Here is a 14,959-nt window from a genome sequence, read left to right on the forward strand (position 1 = left end):
TTGGGAAGGGTGGTATTGAAAGGTTGATTAGCAAACCCACTTTTGTGTGTGTTTTAGGACTGGTTGTATCTATTCCTCAATCCCAACTTTCCAGAGAAATCGAAGTCAATACAGACATGGGGTTAGAAATTGGAATGTCCTTGGACTGAAATTTCTCAGTGCACAGGAAGTCATGGAGAAAGCCAATGGACTACCTCTTGTTTCTCTGGAACACCTGGAGAACTAATTGGTAATTGGTATTTTTGTGACATGCACTGAGATACAGTGAAAAGCTTTCTTCTGCATGTCATACAGATATATCATTCTGAACAAAGGGCATTGAGATCGTACAGGAAACAAAAACAGACTGCAGATTAAAGCTTCAGTTACAGAGAGTGCAGTGCAGGCAGGCAATACAGTGCAGGGGCCATCTACAGGTAGATTGTGACATCGAGTCCATCTTATCATAATGTAACACTTAACACCTCTGCCCCCAGGCTGTGAGACTTGTGAATACTCTGCTGCCACATTATTGATGACTGCACTAGTAGCAGTGCATGATTGTATATTTAACTATATGTTGTATGTGCACTTTATGTCAATTGTACATCTACATAATACATTTTTTATCTGTTAATATTATTGCTTCATATGCTGTATGTGATATATGTACTGTGTTTTGGACCTTGGTCCCAGACAAATGTTGTTTTGTTTAGCTGTATATATCTGTACGGTCAAATGACAATGAACTTGGAGTGGAAAGGATGAGCAGTTTCAACTTGCTGGGCACCATCACTGAAGATCTATCCTGGCCAATTGGTGCAATTACAAGGAAGCCGTGTCAATGGTTTCATTTCATTAGGAGTCTGAGATTCACCAAAAACTGGAGCGAAATGATCCAGATGTAGTGTGGAGAGCATCCTAACTGGCTGCATCACAGTCTGGTACAGAGGGGCCACGGCACAACATCAGAGAAAGCAGTGGGCTCAGCTGGCTCTGCCACCAGCATCAAGATCATCTTTAAAAGGTGATGCCTCGAAAAGGCGGTGTCCATCGTCAGGAAGCCCCATCTCCCAGGACGTGCCCATTCTCATTGTTACCATCAGGGACGAGGCACAGGAACATTAGGAACTAGCTTCTTCTCCTCTGCCTTCAGATTTCTGAATGTACCCATCCCACGAACACTACCTCGCTATTTTTGCACAACATATTTAATGTGATTTTTAATATATTTAATTTAATTATATATAAAATGTAATAATGTAAATGTAATATATCTATATTTATTATAATTTATAGTTTTTTAATGTATTGCACTGTATACCTGCTGCAAAACAACACATTTTATCACATATGCTGCAGTGGTGTAGTGATTAGTGCGACACCATCACCGTTTGGGGCGTCAGAGTTCGAAGTTCAATTCTGGCGTTCTCTGTAAGAAAGTTAGTACATGTGCCCGTGGATTTCCCCGGGACCTCTGAGTTCCTCCCACAGTCTGGTTAGGGTTAACTGGGTTTGTTGGGGGTTAGTGGGGCAACATGACTACAAGGGCTGGAATGGCCTCGTCTGCCCTGTGTGGCTAAATAAAAATTTAAAAAAGGAATCGGTGGGTTGCTGGGGGGCATGGCTATGTGGACTGGAAGGGTCTGCTCTGCCCTGAAACTCTCAATAAATATTAAACCTGATTTTGATTCTGGTTCTGAATTGAGGGTGATGGGGAACTGGCACATTAGAAATTGAGATCACATTGAATGGTGGGCCAGATTAGAGGGGCCGAGTGGCCTCTCCTGCTCCTATTAAACTGTGTTGTGTCCTTGTGTCTTTCAACGGAATGATAAAAAATAAACTATGCAAACATTCTCATTTACAGAAGCCTCAAGTCTCCTGGCAGTCACTGAGCAAGTAATTGAACTATTAATTATTAATGTGTTAATTAGTCTGGTCGCTGGAAGGATATTCCTCACTTATCAATTGTTCACATTTCTCATTACTCCTCTGATAGCTAATGTTTAGATTTGGAGAAAACATTGAAAAACCCACCACCACGTAAGGTCAGACAAAGTCAAAAAGGCAAGCATAAAGAGGTTCTACAAATGCTGGAAATCTTGAAGAACACACACAAAGCGCTGGAAGCACTCAGCCAGTCAGGCAGCCTCTCATCTATTGGGAGATCACCAGATGAAGTTTCCGGACAAGACTGGAAAGGTAGGGGGAATAAGCCAGGGTAAGATAGTGGAGGGAAGGAGGAGGAGCTGGTAATTATTCCAAGCCATGGTATCCAGTTGATTTATAGAGGCCTTTACAGCACAGAAACAGGCCTTTCGACCCATTGAGTTCACTCCTGCCATCTACACTAATCCTATAATGGTCATATTTTATTCTCCTCATAATCTCTCCAGAATCCACCATTCACCCACACACTGGGAGCAATTTACAATGATCAATCTACCAACACATACATCTCTGGGATGTGGGAGCACCTGGACGAAACCCATGTGTTCACAGGGTGAACGTGCAAACTGCACATTGACAGTACCCAGGGTTAGGATCGAACCTGAATCTTTGTAGCTGTGAGGCAGTGGCTCTGTTACCTGTGGCACTATGCCACTCATTTTATCACACTGCAGAACAGTGCAATTCAGTACATAGCCACCTTCCCCACCCTACACTTCAGACATACTTCATCTGAAGTGGTAAATGGCTTTGTGATAGAACACAGAACACAGAACAGGACAGGCCATTCATCCTACAGTGTTGTGCAAAACCAGCTAAAAAGCAAATCAAAAGCACTGATACACTAATCCCTCTGACCTACACCATGTCCATATCCCTCCATCTTCCTCATATCCATGTGCCTATCCAAACATCTCTTTAAAAGTCTCGAACGTACTTGCCTCTGTCACCATACGAGGCAGCGCATTCCAGGCATCCAAGACTCTGAGTAAAGAATGTACCCCTCACATCCCCCCCTGAACCTCCCCCCCTCTACCTTCAATGCATGCCCTCTGGTATTAGACATTTCAATCCTAGGAAACAGATACTCTCTGTCCACTCTATTTGTACCTTTGTCAGATCTCCCCTCAGCCTCTGACGCTCCGGAGAAAATAACCCAAGTTTATCCAATCTCTCGTGATAGCACATGTCCTCGAAACCAGGCAGCATCCTGGTAAACCTCTTCTGCACCCTCTCCAAAGCCTCAACATCCTTCCTGTAGTGGGATCACCAGAACTGTATGCAATACTTCAGATGTGGCCCAACCAGGTTTTTATTAAGTTGCAGCATAACCTCTTGACTTTTCAATTCAATGCCTCAATGTATAAAAGCTAGTATTCCATAAGCCTTCTTAACCACTTTATTGACCTGTGTAGCCACTTTCAAGGATTTATGAATCCCAAGATCTCTCTGCTCAGCAACACCGTTAAGGATCTTGCCCCTAAGGATTTTCTCCAGCAATTTCCCTACAGCTGGTGTGAGATTCACCGGTCTATAGTTTCCAGGAGTTTCCATTGTTCCCTTCTTAAATAGAGGTATAACATTAGCCATTTGCCAGTCCTCTGGGACCTCTGCTGTGGCTAGAGGAGACATGAAGATACTGGTCAAGGGCCCAACAATCTCAACTCTTGCCTCCTTCCATAACCTGGGGCAAATCCTATCAGGGTCTGGGGAAGTATCCACATTAATACTCATTAGGAGGCCCAACACTTCCTCCTCCTTGACCTCTAAACGTCCTAATGTATTAATACACTCAGCACTGACCTCCTGGTCTTCCCTGTCCTTTTTTTTTTGGTAAATACTGAAGCAAAGTACTCACTTAGTGCCTCACTCACATCCTCCGCATCCAAGTAAATGTTCCCCCATTTACCCTTGAGTGGTCCCACCTCTCCCTAGTTATCATCTTGCTCTTGATGGATGTATAGAATGCCTTGGGATTCACCCTAATCTTACTTCCAAAGGACTTTTCATGGCCCCTCCTGGCTTTCGTGTAGTACAATCCCATCAGTGTAATTGTACCCTTCCTGTTCCTGAGTTCCACCCAAATAGACTCAGTGTCTGACCCCACCATTATGTCTCCTGAGTGCAGCTGTGATATTGTTCCTGATTAGTAGTGCAACTCCACTCTCTCTTTTACCTCCTCCTCTACCTTTTCTAAAACCTGGTACACTAATCACCCATTCCTGCCCCTCTCTCAACCAAGTTTCAGTAATGGCTACAACATCACAGTTCCATGTACTGATCCGTGCTCTAAGTTCATCACCCTTACCCATAATACTCCTAGCATTAAAATCTACACACTTCAAACTATCCAACCCATCATACCTGTTTTTTGGATTTTGCCTTTCAATAGTTTCCCTGACATCTACCTTCCGGTTCGCTCCTTCCCGAACTGAGCTGGGGCTCCAGTTCCCAGTCCCCTGCAAAACCAGTTTAAACTCTCCTGAGTAGCAACAGCAAACTTCCCAGCCAGGATATTGGTTCCCCTCCAGTTCAGGTGCAATCCGTCCCACTTCTACAAGTCACCCCTTCCCCAGGAAAAGTTCCAATGATCCGTGAACTCGAAACCCTGTCGCCTGCACCATCTCCTCAGCCACTCATTCATCCGTGCTATCACCCCATTCCTACCTGCACAGGGAGTAATCAGGAGATTACCACCTTGGAAGTCCTTCTCTTCAGCCTCTTTCCTAATTCTCTGCACTCACAGCGTATGACCGCTTCCCGTTTCTGCTGATGTCATAGTGCCAATGTGCACCATGACCTCTGGCTGTTCCCCTCCCCTTGAGAACACCTAGCAGCTGTTCCGATACATCCTAGACCCTGGCAGCCAGGAGGCAACTCACCATCCTGGTATCTCCTTTGTGGCCACAGAATCTCCTTTCTGTCCCCCTAACTATCGTGTCCCTATAGCTACTGCATTGCCTGAATTTACCCTTCCCTATCAAGGCTCAAAGCTGACCACAGTGCCACCAGTCTGGCTGCTGCTGCTGTGCTCTGATGGGTCATTCCCGACAGTATCTGAAGGGCTGTTCTTGTTGCTGAGGGGAATGGGCACAAGGAAACCCTGCACTAACTGATTACCTCTCCTGGTGGTCACCCATCTACTGTCCGAAGCCTGTAGTCTGGGTGTGACCACCTCGTCAAAAGTCTTGTCTCCTGAAAGACCGTGAGTACATCCAACACCAGTTCCAACTTCCTGCCCTGGTCAGTCAGGCGCTGAAGTTGGGTTAGTCATCAGGGAAATCGTCAGGTATCCCAAATTCCCATATCTGGCAGGAGGAGCATTCCATCCTGACCAATCTATACCAAACAAAAAAGGCTTGCCTCTTTTTAACTGTGCCTTCACCTGTTCACACCAAAGTCTTCCCACTCTAGCCCTGGCACACTCTGACAATGGCCTGAGCCTACCCTTCATTTATTTGCAGCTGAGGTTAGGTCTTTGATGCTGACACTTCCGTCGCCCGTGCAGTCCAAAAAGACTGGCCTTGCCCAAATCTGCTCCTTTTATCCTCTCTCTCTCTCTCTTTCTCCTGACTTGCATAGGGCCCTGACCTGATACACACTTCTCTTGCCTGAGCCGCTGAAGAAAGACCAAGTTTACTTGAGTCTGCTCTTTTTGTACTCACACTCCTAGCTTCAGTAGGCCTCTGGCTGTCACAATGGGGGGGGCATAGGGAGCAAGGGTGGACCCAAATGCAAGACACATCTTGTGAGGTTAATTAAATTTAGTTTATTGCTCAAAACCAGGAGAGCAAGGCATGAGCAAGAATAGCCAATTGGACAAGGACTCAGGACTACTACTAGGCTGGGACAAGGGTCTGGGCTAGGACTTGGAATCGGATCCCAGAACTAGAGGTGACATGAAGAGGCTACGGTATGGACTCCGAGCCAGGGACTGGGCAAGGACCCAGTACCTGGGTCTTGCCTCGGGCTTGGACCCCAGAACCAGGCATGGACATGACATGGGATAGGGAGAGGAGGAACATGGAAAAACAGAGCCTCAGTCTCGGGAGAGCAGGTACATGGAACCATGGACACTTACACAGAACACAGAGTCGGGACCCCTCCTTGGGTCCAGGACATAGGGCTGGGACTCACACACAGAAAAGAGAGCCAGGACCCCTCCTTGGGAACAGGACATTGGGCCAGGACTCATGACTCATGATCCCCCCCAGGACAACGACAAGACGGCCTGACTTACCCCATGGAGACGAGGACAAGACACGACAAGACATGACCCCCCGTGGGGAAACAGCAAGACGGCCTAACTTACCCCATGGAGGCGAGAACAAGACAAGACCAACACGAAAGAACACCAGACAGTACCTACCTAGCTCCGGCGATAGAACTAGACTGAGGTGCAGGTGAGGGCTGCAGACGAGGGCTAGAGGTGAGAGGGGCACAGAAGGGATTCAGACAAGGGGGTAGGACAGGAATCACAGACAGCCAGGGCCAGGACTTGACTCGGTACTTGGAAGCCGCCAGGGCCGGGACTTGACTCAGCACTTGGAAGCCGCCAGGGCCGGGACTTGACTCGGTACTTGGAAGCCGCCAGGGACGGGACTTGACTCGGAACTTGGGTGCTGCCGGGTAGTGGCGAGCTCTCAACTCGGCCCGGGAACAGTAGACAGCGGTTCTTGATTCCCTTGGGCGGGTTAACTGACGGACCCACCTTGGTGAGGAAACTTTGCAGGCTCGCTTTGGCGAGGTAACTTGACAGGGTTGCTCCGGAGAGGAAAGGCAAATTACCGGCACTCGCTTTGGTCGGAGACTAGGCTGGCTCCGGCCAGATGACATTGGCACGCAGTACCTTGGTGACTTTGCAAATGCTCTCATGCTGAACAACTGAAAGCCGGAGACTACAAACTACCGGTTCAGCTGAGAGTAAATTGCCTCTAATCACCAAGGCCAAGGGACACGGGAAAACAGGGAACCAAAGGGAAACAGGGAGTCAATGTTCCAGATCGTAACATAAACAAAATAAATTTAAAGAGACCCCAATCCAGACCATGGCACTGGCACTGACACTTTCTGTGCCTGTGCATTCCAAAAAGACCGGCCTTGCCCGAATCTGCTCTTAAATTCATCATGCTTACATTTTTGTGCCAACAGTTTGAAGGGTTTATGAGTCCCACCTGTCAAAGGCTTAAAAGTAAGTTGTGGGCATGCTATGTTAGTGCTGAAAGCTTGTGAACTGCCCCCAGCACATCCTGGGCTACACTGGTTGTTAATGCATTTCACCCTGCACTTACTGGCCACTTTATTAGGTACCCCTGTCCACCTGCTTGTTAATGTAAATATCTGACCAGCCAATCACGTAGCAGCAACTTGAGGCACAAAAGCATGCCAACATGATCAAGAGATTCAGTTGTTGTTCAGACCAAACATCAGAATGGGGAAGAAATGTGACTTTGACCGTGAATAATTATTGGTACTAGATAGGATGGTTTGAGTATCTCAGAAACAGTTGATCTCCCGGGATTTTTATGCATAACGGTCTCTAGAGTTTACAGTGAATAGCACGAGAAACAAAACAAAATCCAGTTCTCTAGATGAAAGTGCCTTGTTAATGAGAGAGATCGGAGGAGAATGGTACAAATGTTCTTCCAGAAAGGTGACAGTACCTCAAATAACCACACGTTACAACAGTGGTGTGCAGAAGAGCATCTCTGAACGCACAACACGTCAAAACGTGAAGGGAATGGGTTACAGCAGGAAAAGAGCATAAAGTTACATTCAGGACCTCCTGTACCTAACAAAATAGCCACTGAGTGAATGTTTCAATATACATGAGACAAATAATGCGAACCTTTAAGTTTTGGAACAAGAGGACTAGGTTTAAGAATCAGTGCCCTGCTGTGTTAATAGTTTCTCACCGGTAATTAGGTGCTGCATTTATTTTTGCCATGAGAACACTGCATTTATTCCCCTCTCCCAAATGTTAAAAGGTGATAGATAATGTAAACTGCAGAAATTGTGTTAAGACTCTGAACATTGTAGGAATGAGATATATAAGTGAAAGACTGTGGTGTAAATACAGTTCCTGAAAAAGAGAGAGGCTATACAGCATGGAGACAGGCCTTCTTCCCAATTCATCCTTCTTCACCAAGATGTCCCATTTGCCCACATTTGCCCCATATCTGTCTAAATGACTTTTAAACATTGAAGTTGTTTATCTGGTTTACAGGCTCCAATGTACAGGATGAGAAAAAGTTGCAGAGACTTGTGGACCCAGGCATCTCCATCTCTATCACAGGTATAAGCCTCCCCACCAACGAGGACATCTTCGATAGGCGGTGCCTCACGAAGGTGGCATTCATCATCAAAAATACTTACCATCCAGGACATGGCCTCTCCTTGCTACTACCATTGGGCAGGAGGTACACGAGCCTTAGGTCCCACACCACCAAGTTCAGAAACAGTTATTACCCTTCAACCACCAGTCTCCTAAACCAGTGTGGATAGCTCCATTCACCTCAACACTGAAACTATCCTACCATCGACAGACTCACTTTCAAGGACTCTTTACAACTCGTTCTCAAGTGTTATTTTAGTTGAACAACATTGGTTTTGTCGGTCTTTGTTTGTGCAGAGTTGTTCATAAATTCTATTGTATTTTTTCATTTGCTTGCAAGAAAATGAATCTCAAGGTAATGTTGTAGTAACAAATGCACACTTTGACAGTAAATTTACTTTGAACTTTGAACTCAAGTCCTCCAACCCCAATACCACCCTTTCAATGAACCTTTCCTACTATGGGCAACCCGGAACTGAACACAATACATCATGTGGAGTCTCACTAACATCTTGTACAGGTGTGGCATCAAGGCCAGCTTGCTATATGCCTTCAAGCAACACACATAAAAATTGCTGGTGAACACAGCAGGCCAGGCAGCATCTATAGGAAGAAGCACAGTTGACGTTTCAGGCCGAGACCCTTCATCAGGACTAACTGAAAGAAGAGCTAGTAAGAGATTTGAAAGTGAGAGGGGAGGGGGAGATCCGAAATGATAGGAGAAGACAGGAGGGGGAGGGATGGAGCTAAGAACTGGAAAGTTGATTGGCAAAAGGGATATGAGAGGATCATGGGATGGACGGGAGGCCTAGGGAGAAAGAAAGGCGGAGGGGAGCCCAGAGGATGGGTAAGGCATTATAGTGAGAGGGACAGAGGGAGAGAAAAAAAAAAAGAGAGAAATAAATAAATAAATAAGGGATGGGGTACGAAGGGGAGGTGGGGCAGGAAAGGTGAAGAAAGAATAGGGGATCTCCCTGCCTCCCTTCCCCCACCCTTTTATCTTTCCCCTTACTGGTTCTTCACCTGGAACCTACCAGCCTTCTCCTTCCCACCCTCCCCCCACCTTCTTTATAGGGCCTCTGCCCCTTCCCCCTACAGTCCTGACGAAGGGTTCCGGCCCGAAACGTCGACCGATCTTTTCCGCGGATGCTGCCTGACCTGCTGAGTTCCTCTGGTGTGTTGTGAGTGTTGCTTTGACCCCAGCATCTGCAGATTATTTTGTGGAATTAAAATGTGTGGCCACTGGGAGATCCTGCTTTCTCTGGCGGACAGAGCGTAGGTGTTCAGTGAAATGGTCTCCCAGCCTGTGTCGGGTCTCGCCAATATATAGGAGGCCACATCGGGAGCACCGGACGCAGTATATCACCCCAGTCGACTCACAGGTGAAGTGTCGCCTCACCTGGAAGGACTGTCTGGGGCCCTGAATCGTAGCAAGGGAGGAAGTGTAAGGGCATGTGTAGCACTTGTTCTGTTTACAAGGATAAGTGCCAGGAGGGAGATCGGTGGGGAGGGATGGGGGGACGAATGGACAAGGGAGTCGCGTAGGGAGCGACTATATGCCTTCTTCACCACCATCTAGGCTAAACTCAGATTGGAGGAGCAACACCTCATATTCTGTCTGGGCAGTCTCCAACCTGATGGCATGAACATCGATTTCTCCAACTTCCAGCAACTTCTCCTCACTCTTTTTCAGTTCCCCATCCTGATGACCATCCCACTTCTTCTCTTCTCCTCACCTCCCTTTCTGGGAGCCCTCGTCCTTCCATTTCTCCCACGGCCCACATCATCTCCTCCCTCTTCGGCCCCTTTCCACTAGTTCTGCTCCTATGTCTTATAGTCCAAGTATTTTCCTTTCCACTCTGTACTTGTGACCTCTAATTCTCACCTCACACTTTGAGGCCCTCCATTGGTTGCGGCCAACCATGGATATTGTGTGCTGGTTGTCTATGGGCTATGTAAGCCAGGGCAGTGTGATATGGAGAGCAAGTTGCTGCCCATGTTGCAGGCTGCCCCTTTTCTTGCAGCTGATGAATCCAAAGGAACGGTAGAGACCAAAATAGTTTTGCACCAGCAGCGTTGTGGGAGTTGAACTCAATGTAAGACTGCCAGAAGAACTCCAGCTCTGGATCTCTTCCTCAGAATTTACTCCGAAGCCTTCCCTGCATATCCTCACGGAAGCGGAGGCTTGAGATAACAGTTTCCCTTCTCCTGGATGAGCTGCCAAGCACAGCAGATGAGCTCCATCTGCCTGCCTTTGTTTCTCCTCCTGACAGTAGAAATGGTTCTGCCGGGCTTAGTAGCAAAGGCACAGGCGAAGGCCATTTGAGACGCACAGCACTGGGAGCATTTGATAGGTAGTGGGAGCTTATCCCCGCTACCCACCCCAGCGATGACCATCTTAAAGAACCAGTGTCACCCAACCTCAGTAGAAAAAGTCTGCTCGCATTAACCCTATCTGTACCCTTCATAATTCTGTATGCCTCTATCAAATCTCCCCTCATTCTCCTACACTCCAGGAATTAAAGTCCCAACCTATTCAACCTTTCCTTATAACTTAGGTCCTCAAGACCTGGCATTGTGCTTGTAAATTTGACATTGAGTATTATTGAACCTAAAAATATCGCAATGAGTCTGACGAACGGTAGTGATGATTATGTTTCCTCTTGACAGCCTCAAAGGAAATAACTGATTGAAGTGTTAACAGGTCTCCAGTTCTGAAGCGTCATGTCTGAGGCACTAAGCCATCCTACAGTATACAATGTTGTTTGGGTCACCCTGCCTTTCATTTCCCATGCTCTCACAATGTGCCAGTGACAGATTAATGTACAAAATAAATGAGGAAGTACAGGGAATATCGAGATTAAGCAGGTATAGAAAGTAGATTAGCAGTTGATTTGAAAAGCGATTTAAATAAGCAAATGAAGGGAAAAAGGGTGAGGCAACTCCAGACTGGAGAATTGTTAATTGTAAATGAATTAGATTCAAATTCAGATTTTTTTTATCACATGAACCATAAGACATAGGAGCAGAATTAGGAATTTGTCTCATCAAATCTACTCCTGAGTCCCTCTCAATGCCATTCTCCTGCCTTCTCCCCGTAACCTTTGACGACCTTACTAATCAAGATTCTATCAACTTCCACTTTAAATATACCCAATGAGTTGGCCTCCACAGCCGTCTGTGGCAATGAATTCACCACCCTCTGGCTATAGAGGTTCCTTCTCATCTCTGTTCTAAAGGGATGTCTTTATCTTCTGAGGTTGTGCCCCCTGGTCCAAGACTACTCCTGTATGGAAGTCCTCTCTACATCCACTCTATCCGCCCTACAATATTCAGTCAGTTTCAGTGAGACCCACTCCCCATGTACTGAACATGGAAACACACAGTGAAATGCATCAGTTGCATTTACACCCATCACAACCCAAGGATCTGCTGAGGGCAGCCCACAAGCGGCACCACGCACTTCAGTGGCAGCGTAGCACTTACTAAATCATGGACTAGATCTTCAGCTGGGGTCCAGTCCGATTGCCCAGGAGATGTTCCCGAGCAGTTCCTGGGACATCGAATCCAGGCAGGAAATGTGAGTGTCCACAGATTTCCTGGGTCTCGGGGTGAGTGAAGCACTGGCTGAAGTTGCCTGGGGCAACAGAGCACTTGATGCAAGCCCAGTGAAATGACAAACTGCATTAACTGGTGCAGAGCCAACAACCTGTCTCTGAATGTGAACAAAACAAAAGAGATGGTTGTTGACTTCAGGAGGACACGGAGCGACCACTCTCCGCTGAACATTGATGACTCCTCCATAGAGATTGTTAAGAGCACCAAATTTCTTGGTGTTCACCTGGTGGAGAATCTCACCTGGTCCCTCAACACCAGCTCCATAGCAAAGAAAGCCCAGCAGCGTCTCTACTTTCTGTGAAGGCTGAGAGAAGTCCATCTCCCACCCCCCCATCCTCACCACATTCTACAGAGGTTGTATGGAGAGCATCCTGAGCAGCTGCATCACTGCCTGGTTCGGGAATTGCACCATCTCGGATCACAAGACCCTGCTGCGGATAGTGAGGTCAGTTGAGAAGATCATCAGGGTCTCTCTTCCCACCATTACAGACATTTACAGCACACGCTGCATCCATAAGCAATCAGCATTATGAAGGACCCCACACACCCCTCATACAAACTCTTCTCCCTCTTGCCATCTGGCAAAAGGCACCGAAGCATTCGGGCTCTCACAACCAGACTATGTAACAGTTTCTTCCCCCAAGCCATCAGACTCCTTAATACCCAGAGCCTGGACTGACACCAACCTACTGCCCTCTATTGTGCCTATTGTCTTGTTTATTATTTATTATTATTTATTGTAGTGTCTGCACTGTTTTGTGCACTTTATGCAGTCCTGGATAGGTCTGTAGTCTAGTGTAGTTCTTGTGTTTTTTTCTTACGTAGTTCAGTGTTGTTTTTGTATTGTTTCATGTAGCACCATGATCCTGGAAAATGCTGTCTCATTTTTACTATGTTCTGTACCAGCAGTAATGGTTGAAATGACAATTAAAAAGTGACTTGACTTGACTTGACTTGACTTGACTAGCTGACAGGGGAAAGTTAAGGCTGATTTATACTTGTGCGTAGCCGCGTACCCTATGCTATACTCTACACCAACCCTACACCGTAGCCTAACGCGCATCTCTCCCAAAATGTAACTATGTCACGCCGCGACACAGACCGCAACAACTGTGATTGGTCCGCTTGGTCGCATCGCATTTCCTCCTACGCCGCAATAACTTGCCATTGGGCGACTGAAGGGCAGGGAAGGAACTCTGGCTGCGATGCTTTCCATAAAGCTTTACAGACCTCCGAAATTATGGAGGACCCTGTGCTTGACGCCAGTTTGTAGCTAGCTGCTACAGCCTGTTGACTTCCACCTGAAGCTAAAACTCGAATGGTGATTGCCAGTCTCTGAGTATACTGTGCGTACACTGATGCGAAATAAATGGTCGGAGATGATGAACCAAATCGTCAAATCTACCTGCCCACATCTGAAAATATTTGAAATGTATTTCCTTTTCCATGTCTCTCAATGGCCGGACAAGCACAGAAAATTCACCCTCCTTCAGTTTCAGTCGCCATTGTTTGAAGTTTGAGTTTCTTCCTGTTGAGTTTCAACACGAAGAAACTCAACACAGTGGCATAGAAACCCCACCGCCAACTAGCGTTTTGGCGGTGAATTGCAGAGCGACGCAAACACACCAACGCACAAGTATAAATGCTCACAACGCTGTAGCCCACTTACGCAGGCTAGCCTTTAAATAGAGCTCTCTACTTCATTTAGTCAAATTGGTTTCAATATTTTCAACATAAAAGGCACTGGAAATCTGGAGCAACACACGCAAAATGCTTGGAGGAGCTCAGCAGATCAGGTAGCATCATCTCATATGGAGAGGAATAAACAGTCGACGTTTTAGGGCCAGATCCTTCATCTGGACTGGAAAGTAAGGGGGGAGAACCTGGAACCTGGGGTGGGGGTGAAGGAGAAGGAGTAATGACAGGTGATTTATGAAACCAGGTGAGGGGGGTGGGGGTGAAGGAGAAGGAGTACTGACAGATGATAGGTGAAACCAGGTGAGGGGAGTGGGGTTGAAGGAGAAGGGGTACTGACAGGTGATAGGTGAAACCAGGTGAGTGGGTGGGGGTGGGTGAAGGAGAAGGAGTACTGACAGGTGATAGGTGAAACCAGGTGAGGGATGGGGGTCGGTGAAGGAGTACTGACAGGTGATAGGTGAAACCAGGTGAGGGGATGAGGGTGAAGGAGTACTGACAGGTGATGGGTGAAACCAGGTGAGGGGGTGAGGGTGGGTTAAGGAGAAGGGGTACCGACAGGTGATAGGTGAAACCAGGTGAGGGGATGGGGGTTAAGGAGAAGGAGTACTGACAGGTGATAGGTGAAACTAGGTGAGTGGGTGGGGGTGGGTGAAGGAAAAGGAGTACTGACAGGTGATAGGTGAAACCAGGTGAGGGATGGGGGTGAAGAAGAAGGGGAACTGACAGGTGATGGGTGAAACCAGGTGAGGGATGGGGGTGGGTGAAGGAGTACTGACAGGTGATAGGTGAAACCAGGTGAGGGGAAGAGGGTGAAGGAGTACTGATAAGTGATAGGTGAAACCAGGTGAGGGGATGAGGATGAAAGAGTACTGACAGGTGATAAGTGAAACCAGGTGAGGGGATGAGGGTGAACGAGTACTGACAGGTGATAGGTGAAACCAGGTGAGGGGGTGGTGGGTGAAGGAGTACTGACAGGAGATAGGTGACACCAGGTGAGGGATGGGGGTGGGTGAAGGAGTACTGGCAGGTGATAGGTGAAACCAGGTGAGGGGGTGGGGGTGAAGGAGAAGGAGTACTGACAGGTGATGGGTGAAACCAGGTGAGGGAGGTGAGGGTGAAGGAGTACTGACAGGTGATAGGTGAAACAAAGGTGGGGATGGGGGTGAAGGAGAAGGAGTACTAACAGGTGATGGGGTGAGGGTGGGTTAAGGAGAAGGGGTACTGACAGGTGATAGGTGAAACCAGGTGAGGGGGGTGAGGGTGAAGGAGTACTGACAGGTGATAGGTGCAACCAGGTGAGGAGGGTGAAGGAGAAGGAGTACTGAGAGATGATTGGTGAAACAAGGTGAGGGGGTGGTGGGTGAAGGAGAAGGAGTA

The 14,959-nt window shown here is 47.3% G+C and overlaps 1 protein-coding gene across 1 annotated transcript in view; it reads right to left on the reverse strand.

Annotated features, from left to right (window-relative positions):
- The window catches only part of arhgef49 (Rho guanine nucleotide exchange factor 49), a 211,559-nt gene that overhangs the window by 148,283 nt on the left and 48,317 nt on the right, over nucleotides 1-14,959 (reverse strand). The gene's annotated exons all lie outside the window — the stretch shown is intronic.

This window comes from Mobula birostris, chromosome 6 (assembly GCF_030028105.1).
Source record: "Mobula birostris isolate sMobBir1 chromosome 6, sMobBir1.hap1, whole genome shotgun sequence".
Taxonomy (NCBI): Eukaryota; Metazoa; Chordata; class Chondrichthyes; order Myliobatiformes; family Myliobatidae; genus Mobula; species Mobula birostris.